Source organism: Hypanus sabinus, chromosome 6 (assembly GCF_030144855.1).
Source record: "Hypanus sabinus isolate sHypSab1 chromosome 6, sHypSab1.hap1, whole genome shotgun sequence".
NCBI lineage: Eukaryota > Metazoa > Chordata > Chondrichthyes > Myliobatiformes > Dasyatidae > Hypanus > Hypanus sabinus.
Window position 1 is genome coordinate 84,263,744 of NC_082711.1, and position 25,389 is coordinate 84,289,132.

Here is a 25,389-nt window from a genome sequence, read left to right on the forward strand (position 1 = left end):
AATTCACTTTGAACTTTCAACTATATACCTCTGACCCCTTTACTTCTTCTCTTTCCCCTCCATGTCCTCACAATCTGTCCATCACCTATACCTTTTTGAACATCCCCCACCTCTTTCCCTTTTCTCCATGGTCCTCTCCAATAAGGTTATTCCTTCTTCTTCAACACTTTGCCTCTCCCAGCTTCTTACATCATTCCCTTTACCCATCTTCCTACATTCTCCCTCTTATCTGGATTCAGCTACCTTCTGCCAGTCTGTGCTCCTCCTCTTCCCTTACCCTCTTACTCTGGCTCTGCCATCTTTCCTTCCAGTCCTGATGAAGGGCCTCAGCTTGAAATGTGGCCTTCCATAAATGATGCCTGACCTGCTGAGTTCCTGAGCATCTTTTGTGTGCGTTGCTCCAGATTTCCAGCATCTGCAGTCTGTCTCGTGTCTCCACTGGCTGACCTGTGGCTGTTGGGTTTACCCTCACACCTCTTTTTTGAACAAGGCTGTAACATTTGCAGTTCTCTAATGCTCAGCCAATACCTGCAAATGTCCAAGTCATTTCTTCATGAAAAAAGAGTCTTGGTATCCAATCGACTGTTGCAAACAGCAGAATGCTGAGCCAGAAGACCCACACCACCAGATGCAGGAACAGCAACTTTAACTCCAAACATCAGGTTCTTGTATCTAATTTATATTCTCTGTGTTGTCTGCACCTACCTGTTTGTGTCGCAGAGCTTTTCATCTTACCTATCCCTCACCATACTTGCAGATATGGCAATTAGCTTGACGTGGTAATAATGGACATAGTCTGTGGAAGGTCGTACCTCGGTCATCTGCATATTTTTAACCTTACTTGCTGCTGCAACTTCAGATGTATCTCATCTGCATCAGATGAATTCTCAGTTAGCCTTTCTATTATACATTGTGTGTGTGCGTGTGTTGTTTCCAACAATCACCAAAACCTGTGTGGGAGGAGTTTTATGGTGGAAAACCCCCTTGCACTGGGGCAGTTCCACTCTCACGGCCTCAAAAATCTTGGTCTAAAGGTATGAAAAATTGTCATGACTGGAGACTTCCTGGGCTGTAGCGAGTAGCCATGACGCCCTCTGTAACTTGCCCTTCACTCTCCACAAAGCATTGCAGCGCTGCCTTCTTGGCCATTGGATCTTGTAGTTGATCTCATCCACCCAGTTGAAAGAACTGGCTTTGCATGCTGGGGTAGGCCTATCCCTGTCTCACCAGGGTTGGAAGTTCCCAGATATCCTCACCTGGTTTAGCCCGCCTGTCAAAGTGGTGTACCCAGCTGTGGTCACTGTTGCATGCAAAGTTACTTGCAGCCACAGGTGAGAGCTGGGTGGCAAATGGGGACAAAGATGGATGAGCTGCCCCTGAGTGGAGCATAGCAAGCCCACCACCAGAGCTGCTACTCCTCCCTGGACACCCAATACACCCCATACGATATCTACAGATTCTTAATAACATATTCATTTGCTGGACTGCAGCAATATCTTTATTCCTTAGTAAAGATCATTGTAACATATTCAATTAATGTCTAAACAAGGGGTCTCCAAATTTTTTTGTGCCATGGACCAACACCATTAAGCAAGAGGACCCTGGTTGAGTACCCACTACCCCTGGATTAAATTATGCCCTCGTCTTCCATGAACAGACTGCAGACACAAGGGACAGCAGATACTGGAATCTGGAGTAGCACACAAAGCACTGTAGGACCTCAGTGGTGGAGCAGCGTTCATGGAGGGAAATGGACAGTTGACATTTGGAATCTCATAATTTTACATAATCTCTTTCTGCCTCTTTTATTCCCTTTATTGTTTCTTCCCTGAACTTCCTGTGATCAGCCTGGTTCTCTCATGGTATGAAGCTGGCTATCTTCCTTCTTAATATTTCCTTCTCCTTCTCAGAGACAGGATTTATGAGCATTTGGAGAAGCACAGTTTGATTAAGGATAGCCAGCATGGCTTTCTGCGTGACTATCAGGTCACATGAGCCTAACTGGAATCTTCGAGGTGTTGACAAAACAATTTGATGAAGCTAGTAGAGCAACGGATATACAGTATTGATTTTAGTCATGCTTTTGACAATGTTTCCCATGGCAGGTTCATTTGGAAAGCCAGGAGGCATAATCTTGTCTGTGGATATAGAATTGGATTGCCCACAGAAAGCAGAGGGTGGTTATAGTTAAAGCGTATTCTGCCTGGATGTCGGTGATCAGTGGTGTTTCACAGGGATCTGTTCTGGGAACCCTGCTCTTTGTCATTTTCAGAAATGACGGATGAGCAAGTGGAAGCACGGTTTAGTAAGTCTGCAGATATCACAAAGGTTGGCGGTGTTGTGGATCGTGCATTATGGTATTGGATTTTCTGTCTGTGATGTTCTAAATCTTAATGAAGAAGATCTTAAGCCCTCTCCGATATAAATATTTATGGATACCCCTACTGAAGGAAGATTGTACTGTAGCCTCCTACTCCTCAAATGCTAGATCACTTCCCTGTTTATCCTCCATGATGTGTTTAATTGCCAATGCCCACTACCTGAGTGAGGGTTCCCCTCTCCCTACAAACAGGAAATACTTCCAGTTAATGAAGTAGGTGAAACACAATTCATTTATTTCTAGTGACACATGTTCAAATTTTGGTAAAATTCTTAATGCACATTTAAAATTCACAGAGGATTTCTATCTTATAAAAGATGTCCAAATTACAAATAATTTTTAAAATACAAGAATTTCCAAAACACAGGTACTATTTCTGTAAGCTATAAAGACAGGCCAATGAGATGTAGATGAATGAGTCAATTGACACAGAAATTTAAAGCGGAGAAATGGATTTCAGTCAACTTTTCTTTTTGTCATTCTTCCTGTCATTTTTGATCATTCCTAACAAGCCTGACTGTTCTCTATTTGTACTGTTTTTTGCTTCTTGATGACTTCACACACATGTGATAATTTTCAATTACGTTAGTCAGGCTAGGTGAATGAATTGTTTATTTAAACTGAAGTGAATCCCATTGTTTTCTTTTGATTAAATAATGGGCCAATGAGGGCCCTATTTTACACTAGTTTATCACAAGATGCTGAAGCAGGGAATATTGGTTGGAAGTTCAGCTTATTCAAAACAACTCTTTGACCCCTGGAAGGGTCAGCTGCTCTGTTAGAAAGCTGAGGTTGGCAACGAGACACTCTAGACATGGGAAGTGAATATCCCTCACAAAGTGTACAAGGTTATTGGAGGTTACAGCAGGACAATGATACAAAGCAGTGCTTGGCTGAGAAATGTAAGATGAATTTCAATCTGGAAAAGGTGTAAAATGATATGCTTTGGAAGTTTGAACTTGAAGTCGGAGTACAAGGTTAATTGCAGGATTTTTGGCAGTATGGAGGAACGGTAGCATCTTATGGTCCACATATGTAGATCCTTCAGATTTGGCACATAAGTTGATAGGGTAGTTAAGAAGGTGTATGGTGTGTTAGGTTTCATATGTCAGGGGATTTAATTCAAGGGCCGTAGAGTAATGTTGCAGCACTCTAAATCTCTGGTTTAGATCACACCTGAAATATTGTGTTCGGTTCTGGCTGTCCTCATTATGGGAAGAATGTGGAAGCTTTAGAGATGGTGCAGAGAAGACTTACCAGGATGCTGCCTGGATTAGAGAGCATGTATTATGAAGGAATTTGAGTGAGCTAGGGCTATTCTCTTTGGTGCGAAGGAGGATAAGAGGCGATCTGATAGAAATGTATAAAATGATAAGAGGCATAGATCAAGTGGAGAGCCAGATACTTCTTTCCAGGGCAGAAAATAGCTAATACAAGGGGGATAATTTTGAGGTGATTGGTGGAAAGTATCGGATCTCAGACGTTGATTTTTACGTAGAGAGTGGTGGTTGCATGGAGGCAGATACAGTAGGGACATTTAAGAGACTCTTATACAGGCACATGGATGAAAGAAAAATGGAGGGCTATGTGGGATGGAAGTGTAAATTCAGCACATCATTCTGGGTCGAAGGGCCTGTACCGTGTTGAATTATTTTATTTTCTATATTCATTGGGGTAGCACAATGGAGCAGCTAATAGAGCTGCTGTAACACAACCCCTGTGATCTGAGTTCAATTCTAATGTCCACTTTTACCTGTATTGAGTTTGCATGTTCTGCCCCCGCTCCTGTAGGATGGAGGGTTGATTGGTAACCTCTTGAGTGTAGTTGACAGGCACATTCTGGGAGTAGTTGATAGGAATGTGTTGGAGGTGGGGGTGGCAATAAATGAATCCATGTAGGGTTGGTGTAAAACTGGGTGCTTCATGGGACCAACAGGCTTGTTTCCACACTTTAGGTCCCTGTGCCTCATTGGGTTGGAAATGGTCTGCCCAGAAAAATCATCAAAATTGCCCTTTTTACTAGCCCACTACCACTGCTGTCCCAGGAAAGTCGAAGATTCCCACCTTCATATCCTGCTTCCTTTACACTTTTCAGCAATTTCTCTGCAAATTTCTAACTTTCCTGTACTTCATGCCTTACGGAATTGACCTTGTGGTGTAATTGTATGTCTGCTGTTTATTAACTCTGTCCGGGTAAATTCCATCCAGGACATTCTCCCTCTCCTTTACTGGAGTATTCTCCTTAATCAATACAGCCACCATCCCTCCCATCTTTACTTCCTTTTCCCCACCTTTCTAAATACATTGCATCTAGGAATATTTAATAACCAGTTCTATCTTTTTGTTTTGGCCAAATCTTTATTTTTCACCACCTCATCATAATTCCACCTTATTTAATGCATTGTATTTATTTATGGATGTAAACTGTAAAAGCATCTGAGTTCAGTGTAGGTCTACCACACTGATCCTATATAGAACCATCTTAATTCTTGTTCAGGTGTCATCTCTCCCTCTCAATATTTGATGAACTCTTTTCTCCATCTCCATGCTATATCTTTGGACTAATACATTGGCCAAATTGGCTTAAGAGCTATTTTCCATAAGCAAAAGTGGATAACTTGTATGTGCTACGTCTCTTTGAAACACATTAAACCCATCATCCTCAAAATTAGTCCTCCCTTTTGAATCATCTACACCTGCTGTATCCCTCTCTTGTACGTATCTCTTTGCTCATTAAGGTGATTCATTTGGGTGACTGCTGGAATGTTCTTTTCAAACTTTCATTTTTGGAAGCTTGTGTGAATGCCATCATCATAGAATATCTTACAAAGTATTTTCCTTAACAGTTGCTCTTCAAACGATTAATTCCTGAGCTCAGAAAGGAAGCAAACTTGTCCAAGAGAAGTGGGACAAGTAAGTGAGGAAAATGTTTTCCACAGATAAAGAGGCTGATACTTTGGGAGTATGTGACGGTGGGGCCTATTCATACTGCCAGAATGAGACGTGGTGGAAGCAAATTTCAAGCTGTGAAGTCCAGGAATTTTCAAGACCTATGCAGAAGAAGTTGTAGACAGAGGGTAAACAGGGGCAAACTCAGAAATCACTTCCTCATTGATGCCCCTTTGAAGGTACTAATAAATCTCAACGTAAGAACTAGGGTTCAGCTCCTTTGCTACTTGCTGTCATACTGCCCAAGCATTTCTGAAGTCAGTAAAGAAAATTGATGTGCCAGGTCTGATGATGTTTTTCCAAAAAATAACCTTGTTGATTCTGTTAAGTTAACTAGAGAAACCTGAGAGCTAATTTACCTTCATCCAATAACCTTGGAAAAGGTGAACAACGTTAGTTGTTCCAAGACCAATGTATATTAAGGTCTGGCATGTATCCAACTTACCTGCTACTTGACCATGTTCCTCTGTTATGTGCTGTGCTTTATGCCTTGTCTGCTCTCTCTATTCTAATTGGGACAATCCATGAATCCAGTCACTTGAAGACTCTTCTGTGGTTGTTCTGGACCAAGACCGCACTCACTTGGTGCTCATGTAGGAAAACTGGCTCCATTGTTTTGTTCTTGGTGACTGCAGCGTGTGATATTTCATGGTGCATGTAAAACTGGCCTTTGGAAGAAGTTCTGTATTGTCGGAAGTTGCTTTATCAGTCATCACTGTGTTGCTCTCATCTCCCTCCCCAGATACTAGGCTCTTCGTCCTGTCCTTTGCTTCTTTACTTCTACTAGGTTACGTGTTATACCAATGAGTATCTTCATCTGTGGGTGAGGAAGATGTTGCCAATCTCCGACTTCATTTTTAAAAATGTATTTATACAGGCATAATTTTTTGTTTTTACAACAGATGGTTTGTTAAATGGTGTTTGGTAAAGATCTTAGGTTGCAGTACAATAGCAGACTCAACAACAGTATGTGATCACATCACAGCCAGATTCACCTCTCTCCTGCCAATGGTTGCCATGCTGTTGTGGAGGTTTTACACTGATGAATCAGAAAGACCAATGGGGAATTTGGCTTTTAATTTTATTGTCTGGATAAGGAATTAAATATTCATTCTTGTTTTATGAATAATTCATGACTGAACTAATACTTGAGGCCAAAGTGGCCCTGTGAATCTAATACATCATTTCCATTTTGGTGACAGTTTACAACAATACTGAGATAAATCAGTTGGTGACATAATGGAATTTACTAAATTATTAATAGAAATTTTACATTTTACTATTATCACTACAAGGATTAAAACCATAGTAGGCTTCAATATCTTGCTTTTATCAATCATTATTAATTCATTTTATTAAGAAAGTACAAATCTGATGGCTAATTAGATTTAATTCAAATACATGGACCTTAAACTTCAACCTTGTCTGAAAGAGGCCATTCTGGGTTTGGCTCTCATGTCACATGTACCTGTGGTGACAGAGGCAGTGCAATGCTATGCTGATTTTTATTTGCAATGTTCAGAGGTGCAGCCAGTAAGCAGATCAGTGTATGGTGGAGCCTCTGGTCCTATAAGCACAAAGAAGAGGTGGCCTTTACCTAAGGATAGGAAGTATGATCTGTGGACAAAGGAATTATTACAAGATTTGCACCCTGTGGCCCTAAATTCAGTGATGGCGAGTTGAAAACCTCAGTCCAGTGACTGAAAAGGAGGATGATTCTGTATATCCAGAGGCAGAAAACACTCCAGGCAATACCTTTGGCTCAAAGTAAGGAGGGTAATTTATGTAGACAATGCAAGGAACTGAGGTATGACTAATGACCTCAGACCAGCTGTCAATGTGAGAATCCCAACTCTGATTTCAACTTCACCCATCTCATACCTGCAGTTCCTCTACTCACAATGATCCCCTCCCCCGCCACTTTTCAAAGCTCACGGTATTGAACTTTATTCTACCATCTGCTCACATATTCAGCACCTTCTGTTGAAACTCTTACATCCTCAAAACTTGTTTCTTGCTTACAGCAGTAATATTATTCTGCTGTGACAGGCCTAATCTTGGAGCAGCTCTCAGAGGTTCACTTATCAAATTCAGGAGTTACTCAAGAGTTCTGTGCTTGGTATCAAAATGCAAGCAAGTTGACAAATGAGCAGTAAAGACCAACAGCTATTTTTGAGGTAAGGGTGGTCTGCACAAGCACAGTATCAGTATTGCTTTTCTCACAAATATAGGGTTCGATTATAAACATAAGAACATAAGAAATAGGAGCAGGAGTCAGCCATCTGGCCCTTCGAGCCTGCTCCGCCATTCAATAAGATCGTGGCTGATCTGGCCATGGACTCATCTCCACTTACCTGCCTTTTCCCCATAACCCTTAATTCCCCTACTATGCAAAAATCAACCTAATCTTAAATATATTTACTGAGGTAGTCTAAACTGTTTTATTGGACAGAGAATTCCATAGATAAAAACCATCCACCTAGCAGAAATTTAAGGGGTAGAAAGATAAAATTGGCCAGGCTACAAATCAGCCAACGTCCCAACCTGGATTGCTCTTTGTACTTGAGTTATTTTTCAGAAAAGGTAGAAAACACGTTTGAGCTAAGGCTACTTTAAGTATTCAGACCTCCTTAGCCTTGCAAACTATATCCATCCTCAATGTTATTTCCTCTCCAGAATCTGTTGTCTCAGCTTCATGCCCAGCTTAAGCAAATGGGTCATGTATAGCCATCTGAATCCCTCCCATCTGCTATAGAACTATATCAGTCACTAATAAGATCCTATGTGAATAACAGTCATAATCTATGCCTCTTTCTTCTCTGCAGTGACCACCAGCTCCCCTTCTTTGATTCTGCCCATACTTCTCCCTGCTTCAGGAAAGCAGCCAACAAACTCATAGACCTCTCCCACCCCAGTCATCCTCTCTTCTTCCATATTCCATTAGGCAGAAGATGGAACAGCTTGAAAATATGTAAAACCCAGCTCAAAGGTGGCTTCTATCCTGTTGTTACAAGGTTCTTGAATGGATGTTTTGTACAATAAACATTAACTCTTTATCTTTCAATCTACTTAGGATAACAATAAGGTCAGATCTTGCAGGAAGGTACCAAACTGGGGTCGGGCAAATTACTACAGGATAAGACTATGGGGCACTGACTGAGAGCAGATGCTGTCAGGTAAGACAGCAACTGACATGGCGGAGTTTTAAAGACTAGCTGATCAAAGTTCAGGATCAGTATGTTCCAGTAAGAAGTAAGGACAACAATGGTAAGTAAAGGGAACTTTGGATGATCCAAGAGTTCCTAAATTGAGTTGGAAGGAAAAATGATAGCACATGTAACGTTTAGGAAGCTAAAATCAGACTGGGCCCTTGTAGAATATAAAGATAGCAGGAAAGTACTCAAGCAGGCTATTACGAAGCCAAAAGGGACCATTAAATTCCTTGGCAGCTGGATCAAAGAGAATTTATACTTATATTTATAAAAAATAGCATAACTAAGTGTAGCCTCTGTGCCCCCAATTTACTCCCGTTCACCCAGGGTGAACTGCCATCACCCCACCACGAGTGCAATACTTCAGTGTAATGCCCCCCCCCCCCGTACACACTCACAACACAAATATCAGACAATACACCAAAGGTGAGTAAATAATTACAACTTTATAGTTATTTCTTAGTGATGGGTTAGTAGAAACAGATAACCTGAAGGTGACAGATCAGTAAGATTATCAGTTTGTGCACATAATATTTTAATACATTGGAGCTCACACCTCTGGTTCCATCCACAATGACCTCCCGAGCTGTCGGCCACCGTCTGAACCGCCGATGTCCAGAATCCGCCGCACTGGAACCACTGTCCACTCCTCACACATCCGTCCTCCTCGCTCGCCTCCCAAAAAAGACAGGGAACTCCCACTCAGTTCACACATACAAGACAGCATAACAATTCTCCATTGGTTAGTTCTCCCCTTATCTGCAGTTATGACCCAAACATTCCAGACACAGAAACCCACTACAGCATTAAGTAACATTTCATTCTAACAATACAGAGAAGCCATTTTGTTAGCCTGAACAGTTAACACCACAGTTAATGGTACTGAGAGCCCTACATAAGGAATGGGTAAGTCCACTAGGAAAAACTAGGAATTTGTGCTTGGAGTCAGTATGTGGCTGAGGTACTTTGTGTCAGTATTTACTGGAAGAACTTGGAGGACAGTAGAGGCAGAGTGGGGCATTATAATGTGCTGGAAATTTTGAGATTAAGGAGAAGATGTTTAGTGTTGAGTCTTCTGTAAAGCATTAAGGTGATGAATACCCCAGGGCTTGATGGTATATGGCCCAGAATATTGACAGTAGCAAGTGAGGAGATCACTGAGGCTCTGTCAAAGATCATGCTGTTCTCTCTCGCAACAGGTGAGGTCCCAGAGGACTGGAGAGTAGCAAATGTTGTGATTTTATTCAAAAAAAAAGAATTAGGGCTAATCTAGATGATTATAGGCCAACGAACCTCATGTTAGTGACAGGGAGGCTATTTGAAAGAATGCTGATTTATGTACATTTGGAAAAGCATGGCCTGCTTAGGGACGCAGTCACCAAGACATTGATCTTGAACTTGGGTTATTCTCCCAGAGCACTGGAGGCTGAGGGGAGACCAGAAGGGGGTTTAAAATTAGGAAGGGCAAAATTAGAATCCACATTCAGTATCTTTCCCCCCAGGGTAGAAATGCCAAACACAAGAGGACATGTTTTTAAGGTTAAAGGAGGGTCAATTGTTAATGTAGAGACACTGGTGCCTGGAATAGGTTATCATAGGTCACAAGACTTATGAGCTTAAGAGGCTTTTAGATAGGCTTATGACTATGAAGGGATAGAGCGATATGAATGATACACTGGAGAAGGCTATTTAGTATAAATTGGCATCAGTATTGGCACAAAATCATGGGTTGTACTGTTCTTTGTTCTATGTATCTAACCAGGCCCTTGCACTTTAATTATCTACTGGAAGTGCATGTTCTTTGTAAACTATAGTCTACATTCTCTCATTGCTTTCCCCTTTGTACTACCTGGATGCAACAATGTATGGAATGGTCTGTCTGGATAGCATGTGAAACAAGTTTTTCACTGTATCTTGGTACTTGTGACAATTATAAACCGATGACCAATTCTGAATGCCTCACATTGTCCAGCTGGAAGGCACCATCCTTGCATTCTGATCTGTCCAGTCCTAGCCAGAGAATTACCTGTAAAGGCTGCTACCTCACTCCCTCAAATCACTGTGGTGTATCCTGAGGAAACAACCACAGCCCTCTTCTATTTCTCCTCCTCTTTGGACAAAATTATCCAGAAAACCAGCATCATTTTCCATATGATAACTATCAGCACCTAGCTCTCCCTCAACATCACCTCTTTTGGCTCCTCTATAGTTACTAAGTTTTGAGGTAGGGACATGTTCAGCACAACTTTATGAGCCGAAGGGCCTGTATTTTGCTGTAGATTCTCTGTGTTTCTATGTTTCAATGTACAGCTCTGGCTAGCAGAAATTTACTCTAACTGGACATAGGGAAGATAGAAGACATTGTCTTCAGAACAAGCTCTTGGTTCCTCACTCATGACTCTATCCATGCCATTGTCGAACACTAAACATTATCTTATTGTTATTTCACCAAGCTTACGTGCTTCTCTGTGTACTGAAATCCCCACATGTATGTTCAGTATTGACCTTACATCTGAATTATTAAATCTGTTTCTCTTTCCACAGAAGCTGGCTGACCGGTTGAATTTTCCAGCATTTTCTGTCCTTGGTTTCATCTCACCAGTCATTATAGTGGTTAGCTTTCCTCACTCTTTCCTCTGTAAATCAGGATATTTCTTCCTCTGTGCAGTCCTAATGCGGTCCCACACAGACTTTATGCAGTCCTAATGCAGTCTCATGCAGTCCTAATTTGCATCTTCCCATCTGCCATCACTCTGCATGTTGGGTTCCTGTGTAACAATTCTCAAGCTACTGGATTACCTTCCAAACTTACCTGACTCATTAGTGTCCCAAAGAGAAGTTAGTTTATCATCCCTTCCAGCATTGGTCTATGTGAGACTCTGTCTCTCGTCTTTTACCTGTTCCAGGCCACTCAGTTGCTTTCTACTACCATAGGGCTTCTGAGCAATCTAAAAGTAGCTAAGCAGTCTAAACACCAAACTATAATCAACTGATTCCAGATGTTAATCTAATCCTCATAATATGTTAGCTAATGGTAACTTAATTTATAAAATTCTTAATTATTGTAATGATCTCAGATCTAGATTGCTACTGTAATGCCCATCAACTCTAATCTAGAGTGACACACTGAAAAACCCACATTATCTCCTTTTATTTATTGAGAAAATTATCTATTAACTTTTCAAACTGCAGGAGAAAGTTGACTACATTTGTTCAGTGCTTAGAGAGCTGACGATTAACATCAAATTGTGATCTTGAACTCATGAAATGGTTGTAACATGTGGCACTATGTCAGATTTCTTATTGATGATATAGTTAGGTAAGTCTAATTAAATTGGCTTGCGTACGTCTTTACTGAGAGCTGGAAAGAAAGCTTCATATTTAATCTGAATCCGATTTGAACACATCAACCCAAAATATTCATTCTATTTTTCTCTCCACAGATGCTTCTTGAGCGACTGAGTGTTTTGTTCAAGATTGAAGGTCGTCATTCTTCAGTACAGTACATGTCATTCTTCAGTACGAGTGTAAAGGAGAATGAAATGATTGTTACTCCCAATCAAGTGCAGCATAAAAAACACTCAATACTGTAAAAGAATACAATAAATAGAAATATAAAAGCAATCCCATAAAACACAATCTGTTATATCCATGGACTGATTGTCTGTACATAAACGATGCTAGGTGATGTGTATGTAGTGTGGTGGTGGGTAGGTTGGTTAGTGGCTGATGGCTTGAGGGAAGTAACTGTCTGCTGGTCCTGGCATGGATGCTGCATAGCTTCTTCTCTGATTGGAACAGGGCAAACAGTCCTTAGCAACGCACACAAAATGCTGGAGGAACTCAACAGGTCAGGCAGCATCTATGGGAATGAATAAACAGTCAATGTTTCAGACCAGGACTGGAATGGAAGGGAGAAGAAACCCCTTAAGTCCATAAGCAGGATGGGTTAGATCCTTCATAATATTGGCCCGTTACTGTCACCTTTCTGTATACATGAACTTGATGGCGGGTATGCATTTGGTAGTTTTAACTACCCGTTGTAGAGCTCACCTGTCTACTGCAGTGCTTTTTCTGCACCACACAATGATGCAGCATATTAGGATGCTCTTCACTGTACATCTATCAAAATAATAATAATTTTTAAGGATCCTACTGTGAAAGATTTTCTAGGGTTGAGATTTGACTGTGGTTGTTAAGTTCTCTCAACGACCTGATTTTACTGAATGCTTCATTTATTTCTAATATACTGCCTCATATGTGACTTTAAATTCACCATCACTAGATTTGACAAGCAATGGATCAGGGATGTCACCTTGTGTGCCTAGTTTCACGCCTGCCAGCCACCAGGCAAAACAACGTTGGTACAGGGCAGCAGATTTCTCTTTAGAGTAATCATGAAAACATTGGAAAATTTTTCATGAGAAGGTGCTAACAAATGATTCGTATTTTAATAAGAAATGTTCCACTATCCATTTAAAAATAGAGCAAGTGACATACTTATCTGCAACAAGAGGATAAATGACACATCTGATTATTCTAGGGCCATTAGATTCAGAGCTATATATAAATTTTAAAATTTGATGAATGGCTCCAGCTATGGTTGGTGTTTTTGAGTTAGCTCTTTCAAGGTATTTTCACTGCAGAGGATAGTCAAGATTGGAATGAATAACTCTACTACAAAATGATCGATGAAAGTCAGAAGTTATTGTGAAATAACTTAGGACAAGTTCAGATATTGAAAATATTTATTGTTATTACGGGTTTTTTATTATCGAGGGGCCAACATTTCAGCTTTATGTTTGATAATATGATACTGAACTCAATTTTATTGTATCATAGTTTGATTTTTATTCTTTTTCCTCTGAATATTCCTGTGCAGATACAGAGTCTTAGATATTTGGGTGAATTTGAACATTGTACATTTTTTGGGAAAACATTTTCCAGGTTAACTTCTTACAAGTTAGTTACTGGTTATTTTACTTTGTTGACTAAATTTCACAAGTCTTTGGTTGAAGAAACCTAAAGTGGGGAGTGTGCAAGACATTCAAAGACCTCTTTCTGACTTCAGGGACTTAAGGGGAGAATGATGAGTGGGGCAGGTTGTTAAACGAGAGAGAAAGCGAGAAGTGCTCTCAAGAAGAGGCTACATGTGTTCAGGGTATCCAAGAAGTAAACCTCTTGCCTTGCACGAGACATCTATGCATCGAGAAGCCTGCCAGAAATTTGACACCTCATTGTGGACATTCTGAACCACATTGAGGAAAGGGAGAGCAATTCACCCAAATCGCCCTTTGGAAGTTAGACAAGTAGGCAGTGGGTAGGGCCAGATGGATGGGACAGCAATCCAGACAGTACTGGAGACCTAGTGTATAGCAGTACAGAATGCTCAGCTTCTGACCTTGCCAACAGGTATGAGATCCTTGCTATTTGTACAGACTGAACCAAAGGTTCTAGATAGGATGGGCCACCTTACTATGGGATTATGGTACAAAAGTCTATTTAACTGCCAGGAGGAAAGGAGAAATGTATCTAGGGTAGCTATGATGGACAATCCCAAAGGCTGTCTTTCCTTGGTATCAGGGTCAAGATTATAACCTCAGAGCAGAGCAGGAGTTGAACTTACAGAAGGTGAATCCAATTATATTGGCCCACATATGAGCGAATGATATAAGAGGAACTAGGATTAGCTGCTCTTGAGAGATATTGTTGAACTACCAGTAACATTAAAATGAAAGTCTTCTTGGTATTGTTAGACTGGGAACATCCCCCTGAGCTTTCAAAATAGGTGACTTCTCTTTGAGTTCCAGCCATGAAATGTTACATCATGGTTCAAACAAAAAGTGTATAAAGAGGTGTCACTTTCGTGCTGGAAAGTGATCTAAGCTCTGTGCAAAATTTGAGAGATCATGGAATTCAAGAAGATCTTACACGAGCGTGGTGGTGGATGAACCCAAGTGCAGAACACGGGCACGGAGGCAGAGTCGAGAGGTGTTATTGACATAGTGAGCATGGAGTTGGTATCCAGGAGTGATGCTAGACTTAGAACAGGCAGTCCTAAGAACTATGAAACGAGGTGACTCACACCGGAGTCAACCAACAAACTGGCAGCTCCTTGTTGTGGTCACAGGGTCTTTATCCTACATTTTCTGATGGAAAACAGGTGTGCATAGTTAGTGGAACCTGGGAATGATTGGAAACTAAACGAGGGGATTGAGGCCCAATTTGAGAGATCATGAGGTAAATAGCAAAGTGGGGGATTGCCAGAAGGGACCATGATGGAAGATTGTGAACACAGAAGGAGCAAAATCATAGTTTATGGCAATCAGGTAAAATGACCCAGCCTAAAGTCATCTTCCAACACAAAGCTCATTGTAGTTCAGAGCTTCAGGTAATTTTACTTGTTACTTGTGGTGAGGAGTTTTGCTTTCAACAATTTTTTGGGCAGAGTTCTACCTAACTTCTGCTACAAATTTGGTAAAACCTACTTTTCCTTATCTCTCTTCTGGTCCATTTAGTAATTACTTTAAATCTCAGGGTTGAATTGGGATGTAGAATTGTTAATTTTCTTGTAGTTTAACTTTCCTATGCTTGTTTGTATTTTTGTATAATCATCTATATACATGTAATCCTTCAGTGAATTTTCCAGTAATAAAGTACAGTTGCCTCTGTATACTTCTTGAAACTTCTTAGTTCAGTAGCAAGTGTCACAATACATGAATCTGGCTGTTTTATTGGAAGACTATTATCATAAAAATTTCTGTTATCTCTGGTCTGATATGAGAAGACCACAACTACTTTTTATTTTCTATTCTTTTCTTTGTTCTCTCAACTCTCCTACTTTGCCCTTATAACACTTAATAAGACAATTGTAACAGTTTTTTTTGCCTCATTCTTGATTGCAAAGAACCCTTCAATTGAAAAACCATCATGATCCAACAGATGCTTTGGCAGAGGGAACTTGTTGAGAGCAATATGATACGAGCTCAATCCTTGCACCGCCTTTACCATGCCGAGGTTGTGGATTTGAGTGGAAGGTGAGAATCAGCTGTATTCGTTGTCTCGGGTTCAAAGACTACAGCCTCAAAATGGATATCCCAATGGCAGTGAATACTATTCCTTCAAGAGCGTTATGACATGCAGACAAATCTTTAACCCGTCAACAATTATTTTACCATCGGACTGTGCATCGCTTTGTCCTGCAAATTAATACAAGTGTGTCTGTGTGTGTTAAGCACATTTATAGACACATCACATGTCTGGGAATGTGGCTGTCTTGGCTTAATAGCTGGCTCTGTGTACAGTTAGTTAGATATGCTCCAGTGCTTCTGTTAACATTGCTTCAGTGCCTGGTGTGTGAGATTAGAGTGAAGTATGTAACTATTAGATATGATTGATAGAGAATTTTGGTAGCTGAGTGGTAAGGGTGCAGTGAATTGAACAATGCCCGAGATAAACGTTCTGGCATAAGAGTTGTTTACTGACTATACCCATGCTGCATCAGTTAAATGTTAAATTCTTCTGGCAGAGCACTTGGATTCCTGGAGATCTTCAAGTCACTTCAGGGCCACAGCACTCTGAATGAGTGTCAGGAGAGACTTCTAGCATAATCTGGATTCAGAATGCTTCTTTTCCTCTGCTTTCCCTCTTTATGAAGTCACTGCCTGCACACCACCACCCCCCCCCCCCCCATTACACTCCTTCAACTCAAAAACATTTCTTCCTGTGCACTATTTGAAAGCATGTGAAACATTTCTCCGATGCAGTTCTTGCAGGTTAGAATGAAGTTCAGAAAGTCTCTCATGGCCTGTTCCAGCAGCAGTGAATACAGTCCACAATCCCTTTATGAGATACCAACTATCTGTATAGTCCATGCCAGTTCTAACTAGTACTTTCCATCCAGGGTATTGCAACCCTGTTGAAACATCTGGCCAGTGAGTAACATGGTGCATGGTGTTGGCTGGACACTGCAGTTTGCATAATGAGGAAGCCGTGAGAAATCATCTTCCTTCCAGTGTTACATTGGACGAGTATAGGTCAATATTGCATCCTAGTCACTGTATCATTTTCTTGTGGACATTTAGTTTATCCATCAAGGTTTTACTATTTCCCCTAATTTTCTTTTAGCCCTTGTGTGAACTTTGCTGCTCATGAATGTTATAAATAGGTTTAGTATCTGTGCTTAATAAAATTACAAGCAAGTTGTATGTTTTTCAATGCCTTACCATTTTTAAGCTACTCATTCTTGAGTTTGATGAGAACGTCCACAAGAGCTTAACAGTAATACTGATTCCTTCAGTAAGGAAAACATTGAGCCTCTGTTTAATTTAACTTTTTTGAGCATATACTAAAAGTCCTGAATTGCAAGAAAGTTATTTCATGTTCCTTCACTATCCATGAGCATAGGATAACATAACCATATAGATTTTTGATATCTTCAGGAATGCTGAATGAATCAGCTGCTGGGAAATATGCTTCTGCAAGGACCATTGAATTGACTTGGATTTTTACTAACCTGGATTTAGCCATCTAATTAATTTGGCTGTAACTATCGAAAATGAGTTGGAATCCATTGCTGGCAGGGTTCTGCCCTGCAGAGTGAAGATTAGAATTTGTAATCGGCTTTTGCAGTGTTTTCACACTTATGTCTCAATGTTAACTAGAGATCTTTATAGCTGATAACAACGATCAGAAAGCTAAAAGAGAATTAGACCTACAAGATGGCGCCAATAAGTGGCGATGCTTTGTGTGCAGCTCCGATAGGAATCATCAAATATTCATGTTTAGGACTACTATAGCTGAAATCCAAAGTCATAGCCATAGGTATTTCTGTAAGCAGTATTGGTTAAAAAGTCTATCTGTACTCAGGAAAGGTGGACCCTGGATGGCAGACTCAGGTCCCAAGGGCAGCTCCCCTTTAAGAAAATGGAAGAGCAGAAACTGAGCCAGGCTACAGGTGTAATTGAAATGCCGAGTCTTTGGACCTCTGCTCCTGACTATCCTGCTGGTGAATGTACATTCTCTGGAAAATATAATTGAAGACCTCAGACCAAGATATCAGAGATTGTTGTGTACTTTGCTACACAGAACTGTGTCTATCTCCTATTTTGGTTGCTGTGCTACAGTTTGACAGCCTCCCCATTCTCAACAAACACAGGACATCTCAGTCTTTTAAAGGCAGAAGAGGCGGGGTATGCTTCGTGATTAGCTTAACATGGTGCACAGATGTGGTGGTTCTTTCCCAGTCCTGCCAATCCAAACTGGAATATCTAGCACTCGAATATCAACCTTTTTTAATCTGTTGAGGGAGTTCCCTGCCATCTTCCTGGCACTGGTACACTTTCCAACTCAGCCCATTGTCAGGCAGGTACTAGAGGATCAGAGCACCATAATCTGCAGTCACAAAACAGTGCACCCTGATATCTTCCCTATCATTGCAAAGGATTTCAGCCAGGCTCTGAACAACTACCACCAACATATCACCTGTGGAGCCAACACACTTGACCACTGCTACACCACCATCAAGATTGCATACTGTGCTATCCCACTCCCACACTTCAGAAACTCCGATCAAATGGCTGCACTTCTACTCCCAGCAGAGGCTAAGTACCACAGCACCAGAGGTGAGGACCAACAAGGTATGTTTAAGGGAGGCAGATGAACCTCTGCCTGAACATCATTCCAGGACGAAGGAGATGTCTTCCTTTTTTAAACAAAGGGGCTTCCCTTCGTCCACCATCAACTCTGATCTCAAACGCATCTGTCCCACACATCTACCATCACCCCTTCCGCCCACCACCCCACTCAGGATAGGGTCCCCTTGTCCTCACCTACCACCCCACCAGCCTCCAGGTCCAACATATAATTCTCCGTAACTTCCGCCACCTCCAACGGGATCCCACTACCAAACACATTTTTCCCTCTCCCCTCTTTCTGCTTTTCGCAGGGATCGCTCCCTACACGACTCCCTTGTCCACTTGTTCCCTCCCCCCATCCCTTCCCACTGATCTCCCTCCTGGCACTTATCCTCATAAGCGGAACAAGTGCTACACCTGCCCTTACCCTTCCTCCCTCACCACCATTCAGGGCCCAGACAGTCCTTCCAGGTGAGGCGACACTTCACCTGTGAGTCGGCTGGTGTGGTATACTGCGTCCGGTGTTCCCGGTGTGGCCTTTTATATATTGGTGAGACCCGACGCAGACTGGGACACCATTTCATGGAACACCTACACTCGGTCCGTCAGAAAAAGCAGGATCTCCCAGTGGCCACACATTTTAATTCCACGTCCCTTTCCCATTCTGATATGTCTATCCATGGCCTTCTCTATTGTTAAAATGAATCCAAACTCAGGTTGGAGGAACAACACCTTATATACCGGCTGGGTATCCTCCAACCTGATGGCATGAACATTGACTTCTCTAACTTCTGTTAATGCCCCTCCTCCCCTTCTTACCCCATCCCTGACATACTTAGTTGTTTGCCTGTTCTCCATCTCCCTCGGGTGCTCCCCCTGTTTCTTTCTCCTGAGGCCTCCCGTCCCATGATCCTTTCCCTTCTCCAGCTCTGTATCACTTTCGCCAATCACCTTTCCAGCTCTTAGCTTCATCCCACCCACTCCGGTCTACTCCCATCATTTTGCATTTCCCCCTCCCCCCACTACTTTAAAATCTCTTACTATCTTTCCTTTCAGTTAGTCCTGACGAAGGGTCTCAGCCCGAAACGTTGACAGCGCTTCTTCCTATAGACGCTGCCTGGCCTGCTGTGTTCCACCAGCATCTTGTTGTTTGAATTTCCAGCACCTGCAGATTTCCTCATGTTTGTTCTGCAGGACTGCTTTGATTCAGTGGACTGGATAATATTCAGGGGTTCATCTTTGAATCTGAATGAATTCCCCACTGTTGTCACTGACCTCATCAAGACCTGTGCTGATGAGTGTGTGCCTTTGACAGCATACCGGACATAACAAGATCAAAAGCCATGGATGAACCAGGAGATTCATAGTCTGCTGAAGGCTAGATCTGTGGCACAGCAGATTGGTTACCCAGAACTATATAAAAAGTCCAGGTATGATCTATGGAAGGCTATTTTAAGAGCAAAAAATAAACAGACTGATTGAGGTTAGAGATGGAATTGGGTGATATTAGCTCTGGCAGGGTTTGCAGGCAATTCTTTCCTACAAAGCAATGCCTAACACCATGAATGACTATGATGTTTCACTCCCAGAGGAGCTCAATGTCTTTCATGCATGCTTTGAAAGGGAGAATAAAACTACACCTGTGCAAATCCCTGCAGCAACTGGTGACCCTGTGATCTCTGTCTCAGAGACTGATGTCAGAATATCTTTCAAGAGGGTAAACCTTCGCAAGGTATCATAACTTAGTGGTGTACCTGGTGGGGCATTAAAAACCCATGCCAACCAACTGGCAGGAGTGCTAAGGGCATCTTCAATCTCTCACTGCTGCATCGGAGATTCCCACCTGCTTCAAAAGGCCAACAACCATATCAGTGCCCAAGAAGAATAGGGTGAGCTGCCTCCATGACTGTTACCCAGTGGCACTCACATCTATTGTGATGAATTGCTTTGAGAGATTGGTCATGGCCAGAATCAACTCCTGCCTAAGCAAGGACCTGGACACGAAGCAAATAGCTCATCGCCACAATAGGTCTACAGTGTATGCATTCTTCCTGGCTCTCCAATTGGCCTTGGATCACCTGGACAATACTAATACCCATGCCAGGCTGCTGTTTATTGATTACAGCTGAACGTTCGACAAAATCATATCCTCAGTTCTAATCAACAAGCTCCCTAACCTGGTCCTCTGTGCCTCACTCGCCAAATGGATCCTTCATTTCCTCATGGGGAGATCACAGTCAGTACAGAGCACAATTAACATCTCCTCCTGGCACACCACAAGGATGTGTGTTTAGCCCACTGCTCTACTCTGCCTACGCCCACAACTGTGTGGCTCCAAAGCCATCTATAAAATTGCTACCTTGCTAGCAGAGTTTCAGATGGTGATGACAAGGCGTTCAGGAGTGAAAAAGATCAGCTGGCTGAATAGCAACAACAAACTTGCATTCAATGATAGTAAGACCAAAGAATTGATTGTGGACTTCAGGAAGGGGAAGTCGAGGGAAAACACACAAATCCACGTCGAGGGATCAGCAGTGGGAAGTGTGAGCAGTTTCAAGTACCCGGGTGTCACTATCTCTGTGGATCCTTACCAGGCCCAACATATTGGTGCAAAGAAGGCAGGACAGCAGCTATATTTCATTAGGAGTTACAGGAGACTTGGTATGTCATCCAAGACTCTTGCCAATTTCTACAGATGTACCATGGAGAGCAATCTAACTGGTTGCATCTCGATGTGGTATGGAGGCGTTACTGTACAGGATCAGAAAAAGCTGCAGGAAGTTGTACTATCTGCCAACTCCACAATGGGCACCAGCCTCCCCCAGTATCGAGATCACCTTCAAAAGGCAATGCCTGAAGGAGATGGCAATCCTCATTAAGGAGCCCAATTACCAAGAATGTGCCTACTTCACATTACTACCATCAAGGAGGAGGTACACGTGCCTCAAGACATGCACTCAATGTTTCAGCAATAGCTTCTTAGTTCTTCTTGAATGTCACCAAATAATTCAAGTGAAGTCTAAAGATCCGTCTTTTTAAAATACAGGAAAATCTTACAACCTAGTCCAGCATCTTCCATTTTGCTTGAGGTCTTTATAATCTTCCAGTTCCTGTGATGTCTTCCAGCACTGGCCCCTTACAGATGTTGATTTTCATTGCTGAACTATATTTCTTTCCTTAACCTTACACCATCTCTTCTTTTCTCTGCAAACACGAGGAAATCTGCAGATGCTGGAAATTCAAACAACACACACAAAATGCTGGTGGAACACCCTCCTGACAAAGGGTCTTGGCTCGAAACGTTGACACTGCTTCTCCTTATAGATGCTGCCTGGCCTGCTGTGTTCCACCAGCATTTTGTGTGTCTTCTTTTCTCTGCTCTTTTACTTCAGATCATAAAGCTTCTGGTCACTTGTCTTATATTCTCTTATGTGATTTAGTGACAAGTTTTGATTAATGATCTTTGATTAAGCTGCTTTGGGATGTTGTTGTGGGCCAAAATATTAGAGCAGACTTAATCTGCAATTCACTTTTCGACATCCATTTCCTCTTTAGAGCCAATCTGCCCTGAGTTGTACAGGAAGAAATGTGTAGTTGTCCAATGCATGCAAAGAAAAAACATGAAACAAATAGATAAATGCAACAAAAACTGCACTCACACGCAAAATAAGTTAACTGGTGCACAAGAATATGAGTGAGTTTGTAAATATGCCTGTTTAAAGCTTTCATTCAATATGAGTATGTTTCAGTAACATACTGGGCAGCAATGTCCCATTCTAATTAACACTCCTAATGAGGTCTTCAAACAGCAACACACGGGTCTGTTGTAAATTTAGCGCAGTCCATCCAGGAAAGGTCCTGCTGTTTACAGATAGGCTAGGTACTGAAGGTAATATTGTGTGCATTATAAATTGGGCGGGTAGTGAATATGGACAACACCAACATCATCATGACATCAAGAAGACTTCTTCATCTAGGTGAATGGACCTGACTTGCAGGGATGAGGTGAACAAGCTTCATTGTTCTGCTGATTGACAGCTGGCCACTTAAGAGGGCTGGAAATCCAACAGAGAAGCAAAAAGCCGAAGGTTAATTGTGGTATGTTCCTGAGACCAGCACTGAAGCTTTCAGCTCCTGCCAGAGGTCAAACATCTCTGTCAACAAAATGCAGATGGCAATTTCACTAAAAGCGAAGTATTATAGAACTTTAAATCTAAAATAAAGGCAGAAAAAGCTGGAGTCACCTTACCAGCTTCTGAGAAAACTCAAAGAGACCAATGACCTGAAGTGTTGTTTGTCTCTCTCCAGTAATTTGCACTTTTAATGCATCTTATTAATTAAATCACCTGCAATCTAGAAATGGGTCTCATGAACATAGACATATAGAGTAGATTTTCTTTTCTTTACATTAATCATTATTAATCATATATAAAATCAAGTTTTGTTTTTACCCTTGTTCTATCTTTCAACATATGAAGTGTATGACTCATTACTTTGACCTTTCAAAACTGGGTTTGTTCATCTGACAACTCTTTTTTATCCAAGTTTGAATAAACCTGTTGGTTTTCCATATCTATAAATGGAGTAATTTTCTTCTTATTCTTACTTTTGTACCTTGGATCTACAGAGCCATTACTCATTTGACAGACAAATATCATAAGCTGCACGCTAGTTGTAGCACTGAGGAAGTGCTGTGCCATCAGACATCTTAGTTTGCAAGCTAGATGCATATCAAGGCCCAGCTACAGAGGATGACAAAATGGTATATTGAAAAAGTGTAGATCAATTATTCACAATTTAGCATAATATTTATCTCTCAACCGACATCATGAAAATTGATTAGCTGACCTTGTCATACTGTTGCGGGAAATTTCTGTGTATAAATTGGTTGCCACATTTTCTATGTTATGATACTGATTAATTATATAAAGCAAGGAATATGTCTGTAAAGTGCTTTGGGATAACCTGAGAGAGTGAAAGCTATTATAGAATTGGAACTCTTTTTTTATTTTATCCCAATATTTTTTCTTTTTCTTTCTCTTTCTCCAGGAGGGAATGAATATTGAATTGCAACATAATGGACATTTGTCAGTCCAATCTACTCCTAGTTTCAGATGGTTGGTGATTTTTTTTTCCATTCATATTTTGCAGTATGTGGACACCACTGCCAATGCCACATATTTGACTGTCATTCATTGCTTTTGAGAAGAACTGCCTTCTTAAACCACTGCAAACCTTCTGATAAAAGTGCTGCCACATTTTTGGTAGGTAAGGACTTCCAGGATTTATTCCCAATGACAATAAAGGACCAGCAATATATTTCCATGTCTAGATGGTGTACCCTCTGCAAGGAAGCCCTGGTTCGTCTTTGTAGTAGAAGAATGCGCGGTCCCAGTAGACTAGCGCACTGGAATGTGTGCTAGTGTTGGAGGATTGACTGGGATGGTGAAGGGGTACCAAAGAAGTTAGCTGAATTATCCTAGATGATGTCAGGCTTCTTGACTGTTGTTGGAGAGGCACTAAATCAGCAAGTGAGATAATTCCATCACATTCTTGATTTGTGCTGCTTAGATGTTGGAAAGGCTTTGAGATGTCAGGAGGTGGATTTCTTGTTACATGGAACCAGCCTCTAACCTACTCTTGTAGTCAGATGATTTATGAAGTTGGTCTAACTGATTACTGGGTCAGGCATGACCCTACGTATGATAGAACATTCATCAATGTCAGAGAGTCATAGAGATAAACTTTATAGAAATGGGCCCTCAGCCCACCACATCCATAGTGGCTACCAAGAACCCACTTGTACCAATCCCACTTACTCTACTTTATCCATAGCCTTTGATGCCTAGGTGATTCAAGTTCTTCTCCAGACGCTTTTAAAATATCATGAAAGTATTTACCATCACCACCTTCATGGTAGTGTGTTCCAACTTGTAACCATTCTCTGGTTGAAAATAAAACTTTTCCTCAAGTCATCTCTAAGTATCTTACTGCTTACCTTAAACCTATGCCTTCTGGTTTTTGATGTCTTCATTATGAGGAAATAGTTCTTGTAATCCACCTTAGCATTATTTTCTATATCTCTATGAGGATCTGCTCCATAATGAACAAAGTTGAACCACGATTTCCATGATCATGTATTCAATGCCCCAAATCATTCAGGTCAACAATTTGCTTGGCTTCTTCACCACCTTATCTTGGTACTTTGGCCTCATCGTCTGGGATCTGTGGACTTGTGCATCAATATAATCGGTTTCTCATTTATCTCAAGGACCCTATCAATTTTGCTATATGTCCTACCGTTATTGGACCTCCTAAAATGATGACACCATTAAAAGTCAGGCGTAGGTAGTTTAACTCTCTTACTGGGTATGGCTATTGCCTGGCATGTTTCTTGCTTGGATATTACTTGCCATTTATCAGCCCTTGTATGTGTTTTTCGGATCTTGCTGTATGTAGGCTTGAATTGCATCAGTTGCTGAGGAATTACACATTGATTTGAATTCTCTGGACAACAAAGATTTTGCTTCCTGAATACATTTGGGGTATATCTTATGGATTTTTGGCTACTGATCATGAAAACAACCTTGAAATTTCCCAATCACATTTATTTCAATTCAAAATTCAAGTTAGAATAACTAATGTCAGGATTAAAGAAGGCACTTTTGTTGGTCCACAAATCAAACAAGTTATCAATGAAGAACTACTAGTGGGACTTGAGAAAATTGCATGGAAGGCATTCAAGAATGTAGCTGAAAATTTTCTTTGCACACTATTCTTTGCTGAAAACTATTGCATGTGCTTTTAACATGTCTCTTACCCTGTATCCTGCTATCTTTGAGGATGGGTGTGCTTTGAAGACAAAATCAAAAAGATCAAAAACAAATTGTGATTGTTTTAGCTATAGATAGAGTACAGTGGAGGTTCAGAAGATTGGTTTCTGAGAAGATGGTTGGGTCATGTGAAGAGAGATTCACTAAGCCAGGCCATGAATCTCTTAGATTTAGTATCATTGAAATATACCAACTTCTTAGAGTTATCAACAGGGCAAATACACAAAGGGTATTTCCCCAGGATGGAGTGTCAAATAGTCTAGAACTCTAGCTTGATAATGATGATAGACTAAGGACATACCAACATCACTTGTCACCTGTTTAAATTTTTTAACTACTTCACAGCAACCATAGTAGTTTTATTGACAACTGATAGGTGG